Raw genomic sequence first — 21,194 nt, 5'->3', positions numbered from 1 at the left:
GGCAAATATGACTCTTTTATAATTAGAAGACCATCCCACTATGAAGCTGCAACACCATAGGCCTCTGCAGGCCAACTAGCCCAGTGGAGACACAAAAGACCATTAGTCACAAAAACAGGAGAAGTTTACAGGAATTTAGTTGCTGTGGGTGATATTAACATATCTCCCTCCATCTTTGCCCAAGAAATTTTTAAAGATAAGTGATTTGAACTATATGATCAATAGGTTTATTTTCTTTATTGTCATTAAATAAATATTATTTGCAATAAATATTAAACATGCCCACTGTGCTACAGAGCTTTCAGTCTAGTTGGAAAGAGAGATAGGGAGTTATAATTACAGAATTAATGGGTCTCCACTAGGTACGCTGGGGCCCACAGGAGGGGATATGATCCTCCTGGGGTCGCCAAAGGGCAGGTGGCAGGGAAGACACCCTGAGAAGCAGAACATTTGCACTGAACCATGAAGCAGCTGGACCTGTGAATATGGGAAAGAAAGACATGGAGACGGGATGAAACAAATCATGTTGGGAAAATGGGGTACGTTCCTGAGGAAACATTAAGAGTCCCCCCCTATACTGTATATTGCCATAGAATATTAGATGGATTAAAGGCTTAAATGTAGTTTTAAGTGATAAAAGATCTTTAGAGAAATTAAATAATTCATCAAATGATTTCAGTTGGATTTTCTAAGCCTTAAAAAGTTAAAGTAAAAAAATCTTTTAAACAAAATTTATAAGATGAAATAAAAGCTGGAGAAGGGCATATATGATAAATAGGCTAAAGTTCTATTTTTAGTAAAGAACATTGGTCAGAAAATGCTAACACTATTGAAAATGGATAAATGACTCACAACAATAATTCACAGTAAAAATAATAGCAAATATGTATAAAGTGCTTTCTGTTTGTCAGATATTATCTATTTAATGCCTCTAAACCACCCTATAAGTTAGAAATGATTTTTATTTCTTATCTCCATTTTACAGATAAGAAAACAGAAAAACAGAAAGGTTATAAAACTTGCTCAAGGTCAGTGGCTGGTGAACTTCAATGCTGGAAGGGGAAGTCAGGCTGTCTGGCTTCAGCTTCTGTGACTTTACAATAATCCGAAGCTGCTTCTAAAGTGTCCAAAACACCAACACAAACCCAAACAATCACCTTTCCCAGTAAACAGATGAAGAAAAACTCAGACAATAAAGGGATGCCTTTTTCTATTGTGAAACTGAAGTATAATTGCATAAACAATAAAAATATTTAAAATAATCCCACTTAGCTAAACTAGTGTATATTTATGACTCAGATTCTAAGGTTTAATAGTCTTTTGTACTCTCTAGCAGAAAAACAAGAGATTAGTATTTTTCTCTTTGAAATTTTCCATCAAGAAGCCATTATTTAATTAGAACTAAGTGCAGGGCAGAGAGTGAGCGGGGTGTCAAACAAGCCCACGAAGCTGATGCAAATACAGACTCCAGCTTCGAGAAGGTAAGCACGCTTTCTGGGACACACCAGTAGCCTCACTATTTTATTCTGGATGTGTTATAAAGAAGTCAACTGTTTCCTACTCAGAAAATTGATTTAGAACTAAATCGGGAAAGTGACGAACTAAATTCTATGAAATCTAAATATATGATCTATAACACAGCTTGAATTTGTATACAGGATATCATTCCAATGGTATGATATCTTAGGCTCGGAGCCATAAGCATGAATAAATCTTCTACAGTTCTTAATATTTTCGTATCCCTTGGCTAATCATAAAATTCATCTCTCTTAAACATTAGAAATGCTGCCGTCAATTCAAATTTGTAATCAACTTGAGTTTTATATATTTTAACCTTCATTTGAAAATGATAGAACCAAGAAGAAATGGTTGGAGAATGAAATGAAAGAGCAAGTGTGGAGTGTAATCTTGCATTGATTTACAGTGCTTAAAAAAATATGGAGGAGAAGGGCGAAGGGTAAAGTGAATGGATGTGTGTGTGTCATGAGAGCAGAGAGACTATATATACTGTGGCACCCATCCAGCATATGAACACAGTGAATCATATTCTGCTCCTAAAACTAGCTTTCTCATGGCCCTATTCTCCCCAAATGCATTGTGTTATTGCACAGACACTTCTCACCTTCCCCAAAATCCATTCATTCATATGATCACCACACTTCGTACCTTAACCAAAACAGAACTCTGAAGTAAGAAAGAAGATTAGTTCTTGCTTCCTTAGTGACCCTTCCCCAACCGGTATTCTCCTAGTTAACCAGATCCTGGAAGTGATCTTGTACATCCAATTGTCTTTATGAGGAAGAAGAAAAGATTCAGCTTGTTGTAGACAAGATATTAGCTGCCCAAAGGAAATATTCAAATTCCTATCCCCAGAATCTGTGAATATATCAGTGTACATGGCAAATGGGACTCTTGCGGATGTGACTAAGTTAAGGATATTGAGATGTGAAGGGTACGATTACCCAGGTGGGCTCAATGTCATCCCAAGGCTCCTCATAAGTGAACAGAGAGGCAAGAGAGTCAGAGTTAGAAAAGAGAAGTTATGATGGAAACCTGAGATGGAAGTGGGGGAGATGTGCAGATTCTACACTGCTGATTTTCAAGGAAAGATCCCTGAGTCAAAGAACACAGGCAGCTCCTAGAAGCTGACAAAGGCAATAAATCTGATCTTCCTCTCCTCCCACCCCCAAGCTTCTGGAAGCACCTTAGCTCAACCAACACCTCAATTTTGGTCCAATGAAACTCATTTTGGGCTTTGGACTTCAGAACTATATATAATAGAATAGATTTGTTCCGTTGGAGCTACTATTGTTTGTGGTAATTTATTATAGCAGCAATGGAAAACTAACACAAGCACCCACTATACACATACCTACACCTGTCCAAGTCAGAAATCACTACACGATAAATTCTTTTTAAAGTGTGTTTTACTTCTAACTCCCTCACATCTCAGAGGTTTACATATACAAACTACTCTGTGATGGGAATCTCCTTAAAATTATTCTTCATGTCCCCCCAAAGAAACATACACCTATTTTTAGATAAAATTCAATTAACATGTCCACTTGGGTTCTAATCTCCCTGAATAATAAAATTGTCATTTCTAATTGTAATAACTTCTTTATTCTTTTAAATATTTTATTTGTATATCTTTAGAGGAAAGGGAAAGGAGGGAGAAAGTGAGAGAAACATCATGTAAGAGAGAAATATCGATCGATTGCCTCTTGCATGTGCCTGGACTGGGGACTGAACCCACTGCCCAGGCATGTGCTCTGACCAGTGACTAGTGATTGAACTAGTGGCCTTTTGCTTTGCAGAATGACACCCAACCAACTGAGCCACACAGGTTAAGGCTGAAATAACTTCTTGTTACATAGACTAGTCTTTTGTCTTCTGCAGCTTCTATCATCTCACTAGAAGTGCTTCTGGTAATAGAGCAGTTATGAATGAACAAGATTTAGTCAGAAATTAGATAATCATTAGTTCGTTAATATTGCTAGTTTCGGTATCTGGACATTTAATCATATTACTATTAAATAGTTTTGAATTAACTACTCAGTTTAAAGAATTGGCCAGTTAAAATCAATAATTGAAAAATTAATTTATTTGCAATGGTCAAATAAATTAGAACCATTAAATGCCTGTAGATGACACATATTCTCACAGCGTAAGTCTCCTATTGGACATTTCCCTAGTACAGTGATTTCCAACCAGTGAGCTGCAGAAATTTTTAAAACATGCAGTGCCTGACTATTTATTTAGGGGCACTGACCTCTTTTTCCTTAGATTGTAAAAAAAAAATGGCAACAGCCAACACAACAATAGCCATCAGGTGTGAATGAATGAAAATTATGCCCATTATTTTTTGTCAGATTGGCAAAAAACATATTTTTTGGAGTGCAACAGAATTTTAGTAATTGGTTCATATGTGCCATCAGATGGAAGGGGTTGGCAATCGCTGCCCTGTTAATGTGTGAGTTATGGGTTAATTATTTCACGTGTATTACCTCACTAGTTCTAACAACCTACCGAGAGGGGGTATTATTCCATTTTACTAAAAGTAAAGTAACATTCCAAAGAAGAAATCACATAGTAAGTGGCTGAGCCTGGAACTGAGTTCAGGAATTTCTTAATACAAGGCTATCCAATTTCTTCATAGCCAGTGACTATGGAGTCACTTACCTAAGTTATATTTTCATTAAAATATAGTATTTTATGGCAAAGTAACTTTTTAAGGGTATTAACCACATTTTCTGTGTCCTAAATCAAAGGGAAAGTAAAAAGCTGAATTTTTATGGCTTTTACTGCCTCCTTTAAAAAATAATTAATAACCACCACATTGTTGCCTGTGTCCATGGGCTATGCACATATGCTAATGTTCTTTGGCTAATTTTTTTTTATCTTTAGAAACTCGAGTTTAGAATTAGAAATCAAAGTAAATTTTCAGTTGTCATTATTTGGTTACTTTGGAGATCAAACTTGATATAGGGTTAGGCATTAATCCAAATGTGAGGAATAGGGATGAACTTTACTATAAAGGATAGAAAATGCAAAACAAGGACCACTGCTCTCATTTTCTACTTATCTGTTTTACCCCAGAGCATGAAAGGTGGTGTCAGGCCTCCATCAAAGTGTCCTCTCGTTTGAATCTGCCTCCCGGGTATACCACCAGGGTGTTTGATACCCTTTCCGCTGAGGCTTTAGTCATACGTTCAGTAAACATCTACTGCCCATCTCCAGTTGGCCAAGCATAGTGCTCAGAAGTGGGCATCAATTAATCCCCATTATATTCAATCCTGCTCTACTTGAAAAGAGAAGAAGAAAAACACACCGGAGAGATCCTCAATACTATTCTAAGAAGCACTGATCTGGCTTTATCTCTAAAAACAAAACCTGATATAAGAGGTTGTATCATCCCTTCAGACTGACTTCTAAATAGAACAAGTTCCCAGATGGCTGGCCCTGCTAGGGAAGTTGGCTAAGCTGAAGAAACATCCAAAGGAGGCTCCTTTCATTTAGAATGGAAGGACAGATAAAGTGCTTCTCAGATAAGATCAAATTCAAGGAGTTCATCATCTCCAAGCCCTTATTATATGAAATGTTAAAGGGACTTATCTAATATAAAGAAGATAAAAATATGAACAGTCAAAGGACAGCAAACTCACAGTTATTAACAACCACATCTAAAAGAAAAGCAAACTAAGAGGACAGCTAGATCAGGAGCAGAACCATAGAAATGAAGATCTCAAGGAGGGTTAGCAACAGGGGAGTGGGAGAAGGGGGGAGAATATACAGAAAATAAGTAGCATAGACGGTAGGTAGAAAATAGATAGGGGGAGGGCAAGAATAGTATGGGAAATATAGAATCCAAAGAACTTGAAACACATGGTCATAAACTAAAGGGGGGGAATGGTAGGGGTGGGGGGTGCAGGATGGAGGGGAATGAAGGGGGGAATAGAACAACTGTAATGGCATAAGAAATAAAATAAAAATCAAAAAAGAAAATAATTGAAAATATTAACCAAAAAAAAGGAGGGAGGCTCCCATCAGGTGGGAAATATTGAGGAACTAGGTGGCTCATACTCTGCATCCCTTTCCCCTCAACCGCATTTATGTATACGGAGGTGGAAGTCAGATTAAAATGGATAAAGCTCGACCAGACTTGATGGGGTTGAAAAGTCACTTACATATAGCTTCATAGTGACTCAGTTTCTTTTCAGATTGTCCACTTAATCCAGGCAGCAAGTAGCTCCCTCACCTCTCTCTTCCAACATTTGAAAATTATACTTCCATTTGTATTACTTATTACTTCTCAGTGTATGACTGAGTCCCTCTGACCTGCCCACTTCTCTTATCTTCCACTAACATGTAAGTTCTCCAGCACAGGACAGAACCAAACTAATTTTGTAAACCTGTTTTACACTAGGTTCTATCTTGGGCACATTACTCTGGAGAAGGCAGACTCACAGGGAGATTAACCACCATATCTGGACACAGATTATTTAACTTCTCTAAGACTCCTTCTTCTTATCCTGTATGATGAGAATGATAATAAAACCTATGATGGGGCTGTGAGGACTGAAGGAGATCTTAATAGAGTTTTACATAGTATCTTGCACATAGGAAATAAATGCTCACCTAGGTGTTATTATATATTCTAGGTATTATTCAGACAATCTGAGATGATAAAATTCTGAGAATTAGAAAAGTCATGAAAATTTTCTAAAACTCTGTTAGTAAGTAGCAAGGATAGGACTTGACTCAGGTTTATCTGAATCTAAAGCCTTGCGTAAGGATGTTCCATTCCTCTTTATAAGTCAAAAATCTTCATTGTTCCCTGACATAAGAAGAACAAAAACATCAGAAAAGAATGGGCAATTACACAATGAGATTGGGGCAAAGAAGGTGGCATCATCCTACTCATACAGCCACAGGGATGGGGAAAGCATTCAGTATATAAAAGGGAAGAAATTAATAACTCAGTGTAAGTGATATTCAGAGAGTAGATTTGTCTGCATTTTTGACACAGCAACATGGCAGTCCTCTGAAAATGTAAAATTCATGAAAATCACCCTAATATATTATATATGAGGGGAAGATTGGCTCTCCCCCTTGCCCAAGAAGTTCCTCACATTTTCCCCTACACTATATATTTTAGGTAACATCATGAAACCATCACTCAAAGTTATTCACATTTCTAACTTTCCCATGGAGTCTCTGAGCAGTGGGCTCGGCACAGTGAATCCTGGCCTGGACTGGCCAGGTGGTGATGACTGGGCCACTCCCCAAGTCTCTGCTGCCCTTGCTGCTGCCTAACAGAAGCAAAGAGAAGGGTCTTGGATTCCTCATTTTTCATCTCTTCCTTTGTTGCTCCACAACCACATTGTGAGGATGGGATACATATGAGGTCTGTCCAGAAGGTATCCAGCCACGTAATATGAAAAACAGAGACATTTATTGAAGATACAAGATACACGAAACATTGTACCTAACAATGATGCCTCAGTCCCCTTCAAAGTAGGCATCTGGGGACTTCACACAGTTCTCCCAATCACCATCACCTGCCCCAAGGGATTTTTGTGAATCTCATTGACAGTCTGAAATCTGATTTTTTAAAGCTGATTTTAGCCTTGGGAAAAGGCAGAAGACACAGAGAGCCAAATCTGGGTCATCGGGGGGGCTGAGTCACCTGGGTGATTTGACGTTTTCACCAAAAAACTCTGCATGAAATGAGATGCATGAGCAGGTGCACTGTCAGAGTGAAACTGCCAAACATCAGTTACCCATAGCTGCAGCCTTTTGAATAATCCAGCTAGTTTTTGTGGAGGAATGTGCAAGCTTATTGCAAAATTTCATACAGATTTGTTGCTCTAGTCGATCAGTCATTCTGAATGCAAAGGCCACACAGTATAGATGCTCACTCAATGGCATCTGCCGCCTCCACTGACTAGAGCAGTGAAGTTGTCACTGTTCACATATGTGCATTCCTGTCCACTTTCCTTGGATGCCAGGTGACACTGATGTGGAGCAAACTGTTCTAATGTTAACAATGGTTGAAGTTTTTATATATATTGTATACAATGGAATACTACTCAGCCATAAGAAAAGATGAAGTACTGCCATCTGTAACAACATGGAAGGACTTTGAGAGTACCATGCTGAGTGAAAAAGTCATATGGAAAAGGACAAAAAGTATGACTTCACTCCTCTATGGGATATTAAACAGAAGCCAACAAATGAACAAAGCAAAGAAACAAAGAACTCACTGACACAAATAGTTTGGGGGTTACTAGAGGGAAAGGAAGTATAGGGAGGTGGGAGAAGGTAAAGGGAGTCAAACATGTGATGACAAAAAAAAGCAAACTTGCCCTGGCTGGTGTAGCTCAGTGGATTGAGCGCGGGCCTGCGAACCAGACAATCGCGGTTCGATTCCCAGTCAGGGCACGTGCCAGGGTTGCAGGCAGGTTCCCTGCAGGCCAGTTCCCAGCAGGGGACGCACGAAAGGCAACCATACATTGATGTTTCTCTCCCTCTCTCCTTCCCTTCCCCTCTAAAGATAAATAAATAAAATCTTTAAAAAAAAAAAAGCAAACTTTGGGTGGTGAACACATTACACAACATACAGATGATGTATTACAATGCTGTATACTTGAATCTCATATAATCTTATTCCCCAATGTCACTCCAATACATGTAATTAAAAATTTCAAAAAAATTACATTGTGAGGAGCATCCCAAAAGCAAGAGGTGTTTTTATATTTGGTTAATTTGAACACAGGTATTCTTTCACTTTAATTTGAGTGTTCTATGTAAGTTGATTGTCATCTATTTCTTCGCAAGTCTATTCTAGAAAAATTTACAAATTTCATATCATTTTACATTCTTCCACCTTTCCCTGAGTTGCTCTCTTTTGATATGTTTTTTCACCTATTATTTCCTATCTTATTTTTGTATTACTACTGCTTCATTTCTGCTTTTCCTTTTTTCCAAACTTGCCTATGATTCTACCTCTCCAAATTGCCCTTCATGTGTGGCTTAGTTACCAGTGGCCAGTGCTTCTGTGAGGAGAATATCAACCTCTTTCTGTTTTCCTAGGCTGGCGCTTGAGAAATGGCAAGCAAATGCGCTCATTCGTTCAGCCAGAGAGAAAGCCATCAAGCTCAGCCTGTGACTAGAACAAAGGGCCAGGCCTCTGAAGGGCCTTGCAGAAACACACCGGCCAAAATATCTACCAGCACCTTTACAACCAACAGGGCTCTGAAACGCAGACAGTGCTTTCATTCTGGGGGCAAAGCAATTTGTTGATAGATAGAGATGACTTGTGCATACTAGATTAGAATTTGTTTTTCCCTGAAATGATTCACTTTTGTCTCTCACAGGCTTTGTAACACTCCATATGGAGCTAGTTCAAGTTTACTGAACTGTTTTGTCTAGTTCCAAGTTTTCTCTTGGCATTAACAGATCAAAAATAAACAACAGTAATGCAGTGGAAATGAACCTTTAGTAATTTGCAGCTTCGAAAAACATCTTCCTGGCATGCCTACCTTTATGTTGTTGGACTGTAGGCGGGGTAAGAAAGTCAATGACTTGCTGACTCTTACCTTAAATTATTTCTGTACTAGTGGCATTCTGAAACAGCCAGGGCGCTGAGGATCTGTTTTCAGGAATGCTCCAATTCTTTACCCTCTTTCCAACTTTCACCTTTCTGTTAAGGTTAGCGTCTAAAATTTATTCTGACAAACGATATTAAAAGAAAACCCAAATCAATTTCTGACTCTCACTGACTTAGACAATTGTTACTGTGGCAGCTTTTCTCCTACCAATCATTCTTTTCCCTTGCATAATAAATGTATTTAATTGAATCTGCCTTTTGTCTTAGAGAAATTCAGGCTGAATTTACACAGACTGTTTCAGTGATCTTAAATGAGTCTTTGTTTAAAATGCCTTGTGCCGAGGTCCACAAGCAGCAGCATACTGAGATGTGCTTTTCTTTTTGAACTTGGTGGCTGATAAACTTGATCTAAGAAGTGAAGTCACATTAATTGCACACATTTTGTTTACAGAACATTATTTGGAAAAGCTAAGCAATCAAGCAGTGAAGTGAAATGCTTCAATAATGCATCGTATTGCTTGGCAAACACCAACTCCTCGGGGAATTAATGCACTTTTTCAGAACAGTGATGTCCTTGGAAACATTCTACCTAAAGAACTGAATGCTTTAAAAACTTTTTGGCCTCCAATCACTTAATCTTTGGTGGAAATATACAACTGCGAGTGTTAAGCAAAAATGGTAAGAATTCATGTAGGTCGGGTATACTGTTTTTCCAACCAAAGCTATAGGTTCTTCGAATGTGCTCTAGAATGAAAGGTAGTTGTCATCTTGTTCAAATGTTGCTACTCTCACAACGGCTTTCTGATCACTGGCCCCAGATTGTAGAGGTCACTGGGTAATGCTGTCTACAATGTGAAGGCTTTTAAATTTAGAACAGGAATGTGAATAATTTAAAGCTATCATACTTTTAATGTATCAAAACTTCGAATCAGGTGCTGGCTTTTTCTCCCTGTCACCATTAACGTGCCATGAATACCGTTTGCATAAAACAAGCAGCCTGTAATTTCAAAAGAAAGAGATGAGATCAGATTCCTAATGACAATAGGAATAGTCCCAAGAGTGGAAGTAATTTAATAGTCTCCCCTGCCTCGGAAACACGTGGAGTACATAGTTAGTCAGTCCCACCATCCCTTAATTTATTTATAGTTACTTATCTTTAAAAAGTTTGGCATTGGCATTTGTTTCTCTTTCCTCAGATTCAAAATCTAATCCTATAAGTGCATTGTAAGTGGAGGAACTCAGTTTAGATTGCTTATTTCACTCCTGTTTTTAAAGGGTGAAGTGTAAAAATCATCCTTGAAATGTTACTGAGATTGAAACTTGCTCTTTTCCATGCACATTAAAGACAGTCACATCTGTGAACAACAAAGAATTTAATTAAAACTTGCAAACTGAAGTTGTCCTAGACCAATTATATTTAAACTCAAGTATAGTAGAAAGTGAGAGGAGAGAAGTTGAGGAGAGGGACATGTAAAAAGCAATTTAAAAAATTATAAGTACACAGAACACAGAGCTTCTTCTTGTATTATTATTCATTCATTGTTGTATCATAAGGACAACTTTTTCCCCACCCTGTGTAAACACACACACATGCACACATTGGGCTTCTTTGTAAAATTCCATATGAAGCTCGCTTTTCATAGCTTTCAGATAGAATCACTTTCCTAGACTATTCCTTTTAAGCCTCAAAAACCCCTGGCAGATGGAGAAGTCACTTCAATTTATTGTGATCACTCACTGCATTAGGGAAACTCACCCGAAAGGAAACTTAGACTATAAAGCTGGGCATCTCCCTGTTTGTCTTCACAGGTTATTTTTAAAATGTTAGACACTTCACCACAACTACAACTTAACCACTAGCCAAGGCTCAACATCAGTTTCCATCTCTTAAATTGTCTAGAAGCTTGCACAACCATAATCTACCATGATTTCAGTCAAGAATCTCTTGGCTTTATCAGTTTGCAAAAGGACAACACAGAGATTGGGAATAGGCATGGCGGTCGTCACTCAGTGTCGGAAATGCTGCTAAAAGGCCCTTATGTGGGGAGGGGTGGTAGGAAAATACAGAAGCATTTCTAAGAATGGTATGCAGGTCCTTTCTCTAACAATGAGTGGCAGAGCCTCTCCTAACATTTTTGCCCAACTGGTTATTAAATTTTCATTATTACCTGGAACTAAAATTCCTAGATGGCCTGCCAAGAAGCAAACTGACAGCTGTGATAACTTCACAAGAATTTAACATTTCACATTGTGACTTACACACAGTACTTGCCCATTAAGCATTGTATGGATTGAATTTGTCTTCAATGAAATTGCAAAACCCAATGCCCATATTTTTATGGGTCCTGCTGACAGATTTTGTTACCTTCTCTCTCCTACATCTTTTTAAAGAGTTGAAGGTAAGTTCCAAATTCTGCAAAAGAAGTTATTTAAACAATGCAGAGATGTTATGTGAGATCTGGGGGCAGATCTTCCAGGTGAGAACAAAAATAACGTCCTTGCCTGTGAACCTGTGAGTCTCCCACAACAAAATGCAGCTCATCACCAAAAAATGCTCAGCAGGGTACCACACAAGCAGGTGAAAAGTGAAACCAGTCAACTCTGGGCTCTCCTCCAGACAATTTCTGCCAGAAATTCTCCTATTTCTACATAGCTGCACTGAGCAATTAAAAAAGTGTTGTAGCCAAAAAGTTCCAAATACATTAATGTCTTTATCACAGTTCAGTCCAAAAGAAAATAACTAGCCTCTTCAGCCCAGCAAGCCAAGTCTAGGCAGAACATTCAAACACCACACACACACACATGTGCGCACACACATTTCCTTGAAGGACCATTTAATCACAAATAGTATCCTGCTTGATTCACAAGACCCAGGAGGAAGGCCTCAGTAGGTCTTCAGGGTGTCCCAGTGCCCTCTGGAGTTGGAAGCCTACCAAAAAAAGCAGATGCAGCAGAAAGCCCTAGGTTCTGTTCTGCGGCTGCACAGGGTCTGAGAAAAATGTCATGAACTTCACCAGGCCTGATTACTGTTGTTACAGAAAATGTCTAAAGAGGGGAGATGAAAAATGCAAGTGCTTTAAAGCACTTTCTGCACTGTTCTTTATAAAATTTCAAACTTGAGTGTGGAGTTGATATGTGGCTTAGAGCAGACAAAAATACCATCATCTATCAGGACCAGTCAGTCTCCTAAAACACATTCGCGTGCACGCGCACACATACACACACAAAATTCCTAACATACGACCATGGAAAGTCTTAAAAGCTCCACCCTTAGTCTTATGCATTTGTCTTACCACAATCCATCAGATCTCAGTTGCATCCATATTACACCCAAAATATATCAGTAACTTTCAACCCCCAATCTTACCAAACCTTCTAAAATTCTACATGGTTTTAAAAATATATTAGCCACAAACTTATTTCCATTCTCAAACTTTTAATTTGTATATTAGAATAGAAAACATCTGCGCCTGTCAGGAATAATGGTAAATGTGACATGGAGTCAATTAAAAGTAAATAAAATGAGAGTTGAGTATTAGCATAGGTGCAAAACCATAAACCCTCAAATGTCTCTGTATCTGTCTATCTATCATCTACCTATCTATAGAGGGAGAGAATAGGCCTGGAAATGGTAGGAAAACAGCAGTTGATGGGGAAATGTTGAATTGGCTCTGGGTGAGGTGGATGTTGCTCAAGCACGTGGGGACGCACGCAACAGGGGTCAGTGGAAGCTCTGCTGCAGCTATTGCCGCCCACAGTGGAGCCCAGGCTGAGTGGCATTAGGTGTAGCATGGTTTCTTATTTTAAGATTTTATTTATTTATCTTTTAGAGGGGAAGGGAAGTGGGGAGAGAAATATCAATGTATGGCTGCCTCTAGTGCATCCCCTGCTGGGAACTGGCCTGCAGTGGGAACTGGCCTGCAACCCAGGCATATGCCCTGACTGGGAATCGAACCACAATCCTCTGGTTCACAGGCCTGCAGTCAACCCACTGAATTTCTCTAAGTTCTTACACCTATTCCTGAATCTTGGAGTCAGAAGCCTCTAATTCCAGGTCTTCAACCTGCCTAAATTGTTCTTGGCTTTACTCTTGAAATGCATGTTTTAGTCCATCACAGACAGTATCCTATCTTGTCCCTAGTCCTCCTTACTTCTGACCTTGTGTTTTGTTTCATGTTTAAAGCCGAGCTTCATCCCTCAAACCAGATGGACTGCACTGTTTCACTGGCTCATGCTTGTTTGCTTTCTCTTCCATGCTTGAATTCTTCTTTGCCTTCGCTGCGGCAGAGTCCCTTTATAAACGGTCTGGTCCCCACAGCCCCATCTCCCAGTGTCTCCATCCTGAGAGACAGCGCTCCTTCCATCTTCTCTCAGACACGGTGAATAGATCCGAGAGAGAGAGGAGGCAAGTGAAGGCAGAGGGGCGGAGGAGCAGGATGGGCTGAGGGTGGGGAGAGGATGCTGAGGGTCAAAGTCAGTTTTAGTTGAAAAGAAAGAAAACTGTGCTCTGAGAGGCTATTTTGAGAGTCCAAGAACTAAGTCAAAGTAATGACAAGGTCCATCGTGTGTCTGTGAGCAGCTCCAACAGGAAGCAGACAGTCCCTGGGGTTGAGGTGGTTGTAGAATTCCATTTAGCAAAGTAATGTGATGTGGACATCACCAAAGATAACAGGAAGGTTATTAGTTTTAAGTGTTGAAATGATTATAATAGAAAGAGGGCACTTAATAGCTTTCTACAATTCCAAAGAGGACAGAAATTAATTTGAACACAAGAGGCATCCTTCAACAACAGAATAATGTATTAAATCAGGTAAACAATTTTCTCTCTTAAACTATATTTTTAGTGTGCCGTTATTTTGAATGCTCAACAAATAGAATGACTTGGAACATTGTATTATCTAGGATAACTTTATAGTTCATATTCTTTTCTTGCTCTCTGGGAAAAAGGTCATTGTTATTATATTACACTAGCCTCATACGTTAAATACTAATACTAATGATAATAATAGCAAAAGCTTATGAAGCATTTACTATGTAGCTGGCACTATTCTTCTAGTAACTTTACAAATATGAATTTATTTAAACTCAAAAAATGCTATGAGGTGACTACTATTAGCACCTTCATTTTCAGATGAGCAAATCAGCACAGTGAAGTTAAGTAATTTGCCCAAGGCCAAGCAGTAGGTAAGTTTAGGAGCCAGAGTTCAAAATCAGTCTGGCTCCAAAGTCTGTGTTCAGCTAACTAGGGTTTACCTGACAGCATTTCTGTATTCCAGCAAAGGTGTATGTGGGGTTCCTTTGGAAATAGTTGGGCCCTAAAAAAGAATGTTTTTGTAATTCTGGTAAACTGAGGCCACTTCCCATATCCTAAGTTCTATGGTTAAGGAATATAACAAAGACCTTCCAGAGATCTTTAATAGAAATGAGATGTTTTTATTAAGGAAAAAGAAAGGAAGATAGAAAGAACCTAGCACATAATTGCTGAAATCCTTCTAATTTCAACAACTATTCAATTAATCAAAATGTAAAGATGGTATCAATAATAAAATTTTATATGCCAGCTCCTGGAACTCCTTTTATATATCTATCTATGGGAGAATAATTCTGTAGAAATGTTGATTATTATATTATTTTAATAAATATCCAGCTTGGAATTTTCTCAATATAGGCAATCACAAAATTCTGCACCAGGCTGTGTACACAACGTTACACAAAGGGTAAAATGAGGTGTATTTAAAGATGACAGTGTGGTTATTGGTTGTTGTTTGAGGACTACTCATCATTCTCTGAACATCCAAATGACTGAGAATATGAGAGAAATATAGAATAATATGCAGGCACAGGTAAACCATGATTTACACAAAAGAATATAGACATATAGACATATACACACATATATGTATACATATAAGCATAATTGAAAGAAATGTTATATAACATAATGACATAGTCAAGAAGCTGGGCCCAGCTGGTCCAAAGTGGGGAAGTAAAAATTGAAGTTTGAGAAAATTTATTGCTTCTCTTTAAAGGGTGGAGTATTAAAAACTATAAAGAGTAGTTTTGAGTTGACAATTCCAGTAGCTGGACTAGATCTTTTCAGGAAAAAAAAATATTGTAACCAAAATACAAACACATGCTTTCTTTTCAAATTTCATTTCTCTGATATTTTACAGTGTAAGAATGATGGCTGTTGTCCAGCTCTAGCTGACAGATGGATGATGAATTCTGAAATTATTCCCATTCCAGAATGAGTCAGTAACTGAAGCAGACACGCACTAACACAGTTCCATTCCTAAAAAGCAATGTCTTGGAGTCTTTGGGGACTTAAGAGGATGAGCACAGTTCCTACTGAAGAAGTCAGGGCTGTAAGGAGGTCCTGTTCCCACCCTGATTACCTGGAAGGGCACAGCGGCAGACGGAACCAATTAAGCAGCTGATTGGGTCCTTTGCTCTGCCTGGGGCAGTCCTGGCTCCATCCCCTACACTGCAACTGCAAACTGCTGCAGGGATTCACCCACCTGCCTACACAGCGAAACAGCTGCTTCTACCTTACCCAGGCCTCAGGGAATGGCTCCGGCTCCAACAGAGGCAGACAATGAATTTTAAATAAAGTCCAGAGCTAGAGCTGACAACCTTGAATAACATTGAACGAACACTTTATTCTTGTCCCTTTCCCAGAATATTCCACTTTGACAATATGACTCTTGTGTCTACAGTCAAAAATTCTAACTTACAAAACAGATCAATTAAAACTTACAAAACAGATCAATTAAAAAGGTAATCCTTAGCTCTTAGAACAAGACTTTTCACTGTTTCACTAAACACATATTTAATATGGTTACTCAAAATCTTCTAATTATTTGACAAAAAGTGTTACTGGTTAGATAAAATAAATTTGAATTCTTATAATGACAGTGATCACTAAAAACAAATTATCAAGGACAGAGATACTGAGTTATAATGCATTTCAATGGGGAAAGTGACTATTTACAAAATATTTAATATATGTAATTTTTTTTAAAAGACACAGCTACTCTGGAATGTGAGGTCTATCTATATTTTATTCAGCAAAATTAAGTTTCTACAAATTACAAAACAAAATAATTGTTCTTTAAACATTATTTTCTTTTATTCAGTCTGCATAGATTAAACTTTAAACGAACAACATTGAGGACATGTTTGGAAACCATTTAAAATGTTGGACTTTACTTTTATAATTAATGGTGATGTGATTTTTAAAAGCTTTTCTGTGTTGGTAACTATCAAATTAATGCATTTAGATACACATGCTGATATTTTCAAATTTGCAGGGAAGATGCTATTAGATCTTTGACTAACAGAGAAACTTCCCCAAATAATTTTTTTAGTAGTTGGTACTAGTTCTTTTTGCTTAAATCCTATGAGTTATTATTTCATGTTTCTGTGCTTCAGTTTTTTTATCTAGATATTAAAATGTTGAACCAAATGGTCATTGAGGTTCTTTGAGTTATCTATGCAATAAATTCCTTTTATCTTTGGTGACAGTTTAAGAAGCAGCAACTCCACCAGGAATTTGGATTGTCTACTGTGGGGCTCACTGGCAGATTATTTTTATGCCATTATTTAAGCCCATAAAGTCCCAAGAAGTCATTAAATATAGCCACATTGTCACTTGTGTCAAAACCGATACAAATGACTCACTGAATTTCTTATTTTCAACTTTTTGTTAAGAAAACAAAACCTTTGCTCTTTTCATTGCTTAACTATCTAATTGTCCTTATTTTTATGATGAAAATGCTCAGGTTAGTTAAATTTATAAGAAATAGATTCCAAAGACTAGGAAAACAAACAATCTGAATTTTTTACTCTGGAATTCATAGGTAGCATTTCAAAAAAGGAAGTGACACATTGGGCATATGTGGTTTAAGATTAAATAAATATTTGCTATTTGTCCCTGCTCCTGGAACAGAGCTCCTAAACCCCTTGGAGTGTCCTGAGTGATAGGCCTTTAGGGTGCTAATGAGTGACTCCTGGCCTCCCTACAAAGCAGGGGACGGGGATGGAGATAACTTCAGGATGGGCACCTGTGGCCAGAAAAACCAATCGAATGGTTAGAGGGTTAAAACACTGAACCCCATTTCCTACCTTTGAGAAGAGGAGAGGGCTAACAATTGAATCCAGTCACCAGCGGCCAACGAATTAGTCAGCTACCCTCTGTACTGAAATCTTGATTAAGACCCTAAACAATAGGGTTTGGTGAACTACCAGGTTGGTGCAGCTATTGATGGGAGGCAAGCTCAGAGAGGGCATGGAAACACTGTTCCACTTTGCCTCATGCTGAGTTTGGCTGTTCTCGAGTTCAACTTGGGTTGGAGTCTGAAGTGGGGGCAATGCTTTAATTATGGGAGTTAATGTGAGAATTGAATTGCCGTATACGCAGTTGGTGTCAGAGATTTGGAGAAATGGTTGGTGTCAGAAAACACCATTCATTTGGCACTAGAAGTAGTGTCAGGAAACAAACAGACATGTCACATAGTCCTATAAAGACCAAGAACTTAATATGGAATAAATCATTGTTCTTAGCGTCATTTCTGAATCAGAAAAGTTTAAAATTACTCATCATTCTGCAAGGGAAGAACCTTTAATTTGAATGAGCAAGTGTTTGTTTCAAAAATGAGAAAAACAAATTACAATTTAATTAAATTTCAAGGTGTAATTTGAATGCTTTCAAAAAAAGCTGTGGGAAGCAGATAAAAAGGACAATGTAATGCCAATTAAATTCTGTCCCCCACTGATTGCTCAATCAAAAATCTTGAAATTACACTTCCAGACACTTATTAATAGTCTGCCTTGCTCTATGGATTACTGAATTTAGACAAGACCCCTAGCTATCAAACAAGTATAACAAATTGGTTTCTTAATGGTCAGATCTCTGTGGGGGGGGGGCAGGGGGGAGGATACCAATTTCCAGCACCAAGGTTAACAGGGGAGTCCAACCCCAAATTGCTTCATCATAAGTAATATTTTACCAAACAAGTAAGAATGTTGATGTGCGGCGTTTTTCAATTGTGGTAAACGTAAGTGAGAAGACAAATGTAGTTGTTGAATAGCAGACAGTGGCTGAGGCAGGAGACAATGGGAAGGAGGAAGCCCTGAGTCGCCAAGCTGCCATCAGCCAGCGTCCAGCGCCCTGGTGACCAAGAGAGGCCTCGTGGCACCCAGCGTGGGCACCCGTGCATGCGCACGCCAGCAGCAGCTGACCGCTGTTTCACCTTGCTTCATTATTATGCTACTATAGTAAGTTAGCATTGCAGCTTGACTCCTGGGTGAGAATCAAGGAGGATTGTGGGAAACCGCATGCGCACAAGCCTAAAAGCCTTACAACCACTTGCGCAGGCGTTATAAAAAGCCTGCTAAACAAAACAAGGATTCAGAAAAAAACAGCCCCCTATGAAACCTGCACCCTGTGAGACAACGGGACCATTTTCTGCAAGCAGTAGTGGCCTACTCTCCTATCTTGGGCAGTGTACTTTCGCTAATCAATCTCACTTGCTTCACTTAACTCTGCTTGGGACGTGTAGTTTTCTCAATAAATCTCGCTTGCTTCACTTAACTCCGATTGTGTAGTCCATTCAATTCATTGTGCACGACTGCCAAGGACCCGGACCCCGTCCCCCTCTGCAGCACTCTCAATGATAAACGACGGCAAATGACCTATACATTTGGTGGGCCTTTCACCCAAAGGTAAATCTGAGGAAAGGCAACCGACCCTCTCCTCCTTTATAATCAAGGAAGACTTGAAGCCCAGATTGACAGTTTTACATCACCATTTTCTGTAGTAAAACTCCATAATCATTAAAAAGTGTCTACTTTCATTTTTCAGTTGGTTGAGGGGAGCTGTTTCTTCAAGAGGCCCAACGCTGGATGAAGTCAGAGACATTTGCTCCACACCCCAGAGGACACCTGTCCCACACCGCTGGCCCTTTGCAGAAACGCAGACACGCGAAACGCTGACTGACTTCCAGCAATGGATTTAGTTGTTCATTTACATGTTCATGACAAGAAGATAAAATATTTGTATATTAGGCAGGCATATAGAGAAATATTTAAGGATAGAATTCAAGCCTTTCTCATTTCTCACTCAATATTTTTGCCTCTCAGTGATCATATCTTTATAACTCAAAACAGGTGCTCTGTCATGTTAAAATCCATGGCTCTGAATGTAGCTGAGGTAAATATTTTACTCGTCCTTTGGCACCCAACACATAAAATTTTAAAATAATTCAAACAAACCACAGCTCATCAGTGACCAGATAGAGCTCTGGTAAAAATAAAATTTCTGTTCAGTACCAGCCAGCTAAATTTAAACCCTGTGTTATGTAATCTTAAAGTGCCCTTGCTTTCAGTTGGCGTGTTAAGAGATTGTTATAATGTCTCCCCAAGCCACTCCAGTATGTAACATCTAAACACGCACAGCGCAACACCCACACAAGGTGTTCACAGGCAATCGAAGACCGGAAAAATCCGTTTGAAATATATGTAGGTCATAATACCTTTAAAGTAAAATCATAGTCTTCCCTCTTTAAGTTTGTAGGTACTATAATTAGGGCTGGCAGATTCACCTGGCAGGACTTTTATTAATTCTGCAAAACTTGTAAGAACCTGATTCTTTAATCCTTTCTCCAGTCAGACTCCCAGAGGAGATGAGACTGTGGCTGGAGCAAGAAGTACAAGATCGAACTAAGGCTGGTGAAGGAATCATTTTCATACATCTCTCTGAGCAAACTGCAACAGTCAAAGGCATTTAAAACACTCCCTTTCCCTCACTAAAGTTTAATAGTTTATATGTTTAAATATATCTTTGCATATATTATCAATTTGTGCTCATAAAAATAAAATTAAATTTTTTTCCCTTTAGCCATAAGCTGAAGCATAATTTTTATTCATGGCCATTTATCAAGTTTGACTCAATATTCTTCAATACTAAACATGAAAAATGCTAATTTTACAAAGAGTTTAATATAGAAAGCCCTAAATTCAATAATATAAAGTAATGCTAAATATTGCCATGAAAACAAAATCTGACTGAATATTTCCTTTTATAACAGGTACAATTTGACCTATGGTCTTCCTTGATTTAAAGCAATCAGCAAGAACATTTTATAGCCCTGGGAGCAGACACACATCAATGACTATGCTACACGTACCTTTTGTAATTGTTAGTCTTAACCCCAAGTTCGTGGAAATGACAAATATCTTTACAGTTCTTCACAGAATAGTTTCCTCCCTTGTTTCGTGTACAGCGAATTTCCCAGTCCCCTGAAAGCGATTGGTGGAGTGGAGGCCAGCTCCACTGAAGGGTCTATGAAGCAAGTGGACGAGACGGACGAATTTATTTTAGCCCCGTGTCTAACGGATGCAAGTTGGCACCTATTTTTAGGAACTGAGCTGGGTATAGGTGGGGCCTGAGTCAACCACACTTCTCAGAAGTGTGTCTCCCAGGGCACTGTGCCTCGTACTGTCCTCGGTATGTATGTATGCGTGGCTCCAACACATGTGCAGTCAATCAAACTCTCTTCCCATCCATGCCATCCAGCCAACTCCCGACTTCTTAACAAAGTCTGAAAAAGAACTGGCACCCATGAGGAAAAGAAGAGATGAAAGCACTGGAATTATTTGCCTTTGTTTTAATAGTTTCAAATCTTTTAGGAGTCAAAATATGAAAATAAAACGTAGAAAAACTTCCAATTTATTTTGGTGGAATTTGGGTTCTCAGAAAGAGGAAACATAGTTTTTGTTTATAAAATGTTCTTAGGTATGGGAAACATCAGCTGGCACTTTGAGGCTTAACATATAAAGCAAAACACTATTGGAGTGTTTATGGAATAAAACAGTTGCTATTTATTTTTTAAAATGGGGGAAGAAGGGGTGAGGAGCCTCTCCCTAGCGAGAATAAAGGGCTCACTTAGGCTGTTCTTTACTCAGTTTGTTTTAATCACTGGGCATGAGGAAGAGCAGTCAGGGGAAAGGAGTTGCCTCACATGCTTTTGAGGGAATCATATTGATTGTCCTTTGCTGCCGCTCTACTTACTCAGCGCACCCT

General features: G+C 38.7%; 1 protein-coding gene across 1 annotated transcript in view; it reads right to left on the bottom strand.

The window, feature by feature from the left end:
* Window positions 1-20,357, bottom strand: part of XIRP2 (xin actin binding repeat containing 2) — a 71,845-nt gene extending 51,488 nt beyond the window's left edge. Inside the window, exon 1 of the mRNA XM_037140708.2 lies at window positions 20,299-20,357. The gene's annotated coding sequence lies outside the window, so the exon portion shown is untranslated. The remainder of the gene's footprint in view (window positions 1-20,298) is intronic.
* Window positions 20,358-21,194: the final 837 nt, after the last annotated feature.

The sequence above is a fragment of the Artibeus jamaicensis genome, unplaced genomic scaffold (genome assembly GCF_021234435.1).
Source record: "Artibeus jamaicensis isolate MK-2021 breed Jamaican fruit bat unplaced genomic scaffold, CSHL_Jam_final contig_391, whole genome shotgun sequence".
Taxonomy (NCBI): Eukaryota; Metazoa; Chordata; class Mammalia; order Chiroptera; family Phyllostomidae; genus Artibeus; species Artibeus jamaicensis.
Note: the sequence above shows the minus strand (reverse complement) of the source record. Positions and strands in the feature narration are given on the sequence as shown.